The sequence below is a fragment of the Triticum aestivum genome, chromosome 5B, assembly GCF_018294505.1.
Source record: "Triticum aestivum cultivar Chinese Spring chromosome 5B, IWGSC CS RefSeq v2.1, whole genome shotgun sequence".
Classification (NCBI taxonomy): Eukaryota; Viridiplantae; Streptophyta; class Magnoliopsida; order Poales; family Poaceae; genus Triticum; species Triticum aestivum.
In genome coordinates this window covers 103,933,512-103,937,052 of record NC_057807.1, presented here as the reverse complement: position 1 = coordinate 103,937,052, position 3,541 = coordinate 103,933,512, and positions in this window count along the sequence as shown.

Below are 3,541 nucleotides of genomic sequence, written 5' to 3'. Positions count from 1 at the left end.
GATTTATTTTTATCGCGATTTCTGCCTTGATCTTCGATCTAGTATAACTTTTTACTCATTTATCCAAATTAGATGAGACCAACACCTAAATCTTTGCCTCGAAGCCCTCTTTTTGTTTAAGCAACTTGAACATGATTTTGGTACTGTAAAGTTTGACTTTAGTCCAGATTAGTAAAGGAATCTTGTTTCGTTCGTATCTTGAGTTTCGCTGCTCCGTTTGAGTTGATTCTTTTTGCAAATCGAAGCACTTCAGTTGAACTTTCTGTTTGGATCTTCTTATTTGAGTTTTACTCGTGCATCTTTGCTTGAGTGCTTATTTATGCTATTGCTTGTTTGTGATAGAATTCTCGGAGTGCGAAGCGTGCTACTACGAGTCTCTAGGTTTTGCATATCGTCAGCAAGGCAAGTAACACTTTGATCATATCCCTTTATTACCCAGTTTTTATGCATTAGTTTCAACCCTCAAACATTGCATGGTTAGGATCTGAATAACATGTGGGTTTGGGAAGTAGATGATGAGGTAGAACCTACTGCCCTTTTATTATCAAATCTTTGGGAGTTACTTCTACGTTATGCTCAGGATTGCTATGCTATGCTCGCAGACGTGGATTGGGTGAGTGTATCCATGACAGATGTGAGAGTTGTTAATTAATGGTTAACTTAAGGTGGCTAATTAAATACGCATCTGGGTGGATTGGTTGCGGGCACCTAGAGAATCCAGTGTTGTCCTAGGATATCCCGGAGTACCCGTGTGATCATCCTATGGTTCGCCACCCAGGCTCAAAGGGATCATAAGATTGTTCATGCTAGAAACTTCCGTGTGCAGCCACAAGCTATTATGGGCTCTAGCATAGTTGAGTAGGTTGCATAACCTCTTAATGGTGGGCTAGCAGATGTAGGGGAAAGTAGGTGTTACTGTCCACCCAGAGTAAAGAGTTAATGTTTCTGAAAGACCGTGTCTCGACCATATGTTTCTGAAACACCATGTAGTGCGAGAAATCCAATGGAGGAGATCAAGTCTTGTGGGGAAAAGTGCGCAAACCTTTGCATAGTGTACAAACTAATCATGATTAGCCGTGTCCCCGGTTATGGACATCTTGAGTACCTGGTTCTTGGATTATCATGTTGATCTCATCACTCTAAATTAGTTTTGTTGGGTTAGTTGATATTGCTTAATTGGGATTGAGTTGGAGGAACCTTCTCAATGTTTTAACAACCACCATGATAGTTAAATAAAATTTACTCCTTTGTTGTAGGGAAAAATTGGCTTTATGCAAAACTTTAACCATAGACCTTTCGACCAGCCATATATGCATGTAGTGATAGCATTTATTCTGTTCATTGCTCTTTTGTGTTACATTGCCATCATATTCCATGTGCTGGCCCATTTTGGGATGCAACATATCATGTTGCAGACTTTTCAGACGACGAGTAAGGTGCGATAGGTCATTGTCATTCACTCAGCTATGCCGTTGGAGTTGATGGACTCACTTTATCTTCCAAACCTTCCGTTGTTATCTTTTAGATGGCCTTAAGCCATATTATTACAATAAGTTCTCTTCTAAGACATTTTGATGTAATAAGTGTGTGATTTAAACTCTGTTATAAATCCTCGAGTACTGTGCATGTCAACATTACCGATCCAGGGATGACACTGATGCACAGAGACTAGACTGTTTGAGGTCTGGTTGCTACAAGATTGTATCATAGCACACGCTGACTGTAGGACACGACCACTAAGTTAAACCATAGGTCACTCTTCTCTACTCATTTCTGACTCCTCTCCCTTTTACACTCTATAGGATGGCGGACTCAAGGAACTAGTTTACACAACCGGATGAAGACACACCTTTTGGGAGACACTTGAAGGAAGTCACTAGGTACCTGAACATCGGAATACTAAGCTTCACCGGGACCTACATCGCCACTTTACCCGAAGAGGAGCGTTGGATGATTTGAGTTCAAGTTCTAGGAAGGACATTCATGCCAGTTACTGAGCCCATAGAGTTTTGTTTTGATGCACCAACCTGGAGTCTAGGAAAGAGCATGGCAGCTCACATCGCCATGGGACATATTGGAGAAGTTTATCACAAGGATCTTAAGGACACTATCTACCAGATATGTGGGCACCGAGATGAGCAATGGGAGATGATCAGCACCAAGAGGGAAAGGTCCATTGCAGCTTTCATCCAGGAGTTAAACCAGCACATTCGTCGCCAGGAGAACCAGATGTGCGCAAGCATGATAGATCTGAAGAAGGCAATGACCAGGATTACGGAGCTAGAGGAGGAACTCAAGTCTACACGCGACGGATGTGAGGAGGTAATGATGATACTAGTGGAGAAGAATGACGACCTGACGAGGAAGCTAGGAGTATTCATGGGAGACCCCGCGCCAGGAGGAGATGACGACCATTCCAAGGACATTCGTTCGAAGGACTACATCATCATCGACGACACTGATTCTGACCCCGACGATAGCGATGATGACTATGTTGATTAAGCTGAGCGGATATCATGGAGTCTTCCACCGATCAAAACTTCTAGTCAACCACCATATTATTAGTAGTATTCCCCCATGTATATAGAATAGTCCGAGCACTTTCGTAACGGTAGTTAGATCGATTGTATGCCCTTGTTTGAATTGATTGGTGTGATATGATTGTGTTTGTCTCATGAGCATATGGGTAGTGTTTTCCCTTTAGACCTCATTCTATTCTATTTTCTCATCTTTTCTAAACCCATCAGATGCCTCCAAGATGTGACAATGTATTTGCTTTCCCACCGGAGCTCACTCAGTTGATCCAGCAGCAGAATACCTGGATGCAGCTACTAGTTCAGAATCAGAACCAAGGAAACAACAACAACCCACCACCCCCACCACCTGTTGATCACTTAGCCCGTTTCCTAAGGTTGAATCCGCTGGTGTTCTCTAGTAGCACCGAGCTGATTGTTGCAGATGATTGGCTCCGTAAGATTGGAAGGGAGCTGACCACTGCATGATGCACAGATGCGGAGAGAGTGCGTTTTGCTACACATCAGCTTGATGGACCCGCAGGATCATGGTGGGAGAATTTCACAGCCACCTACCCCATTGACACTGTTACATGGGATCAGTTTCAGCAGGCTTTCCGCACTGCCCATGTTTCAGCAGGAGCTATGAACGTGAAGAAGCGCGAGTTTCGCAACTTGCACCAAGGAGGACGCACAGTGGGCTAGTATGTGGATGAGTTTAGTAAGTTAGCACGCTATGCCCCTGATGACGTAGCTACAGATGCTGCTAAGTAGGAGAAGTTTCTGGAAGGACTGAATGATGAGCTGAGCATGCAGTTGATGGCGGCAACATTCAACAACTACCAAGAGTTGGTAGATAGAGCTCTTATGATTGAAGGGAAGCAGCAGCAGATAGAGAGCCGCAAGAGGAAGTATGGACAAGGGAAGTACAATTCAGGAGCTCGACAGAGACCTCGTTTTACCCTGAACTCGGGAGGACATATTCACCATAACCATGGAGGCCATAATTCCACTGGAGGAAGTTCGCA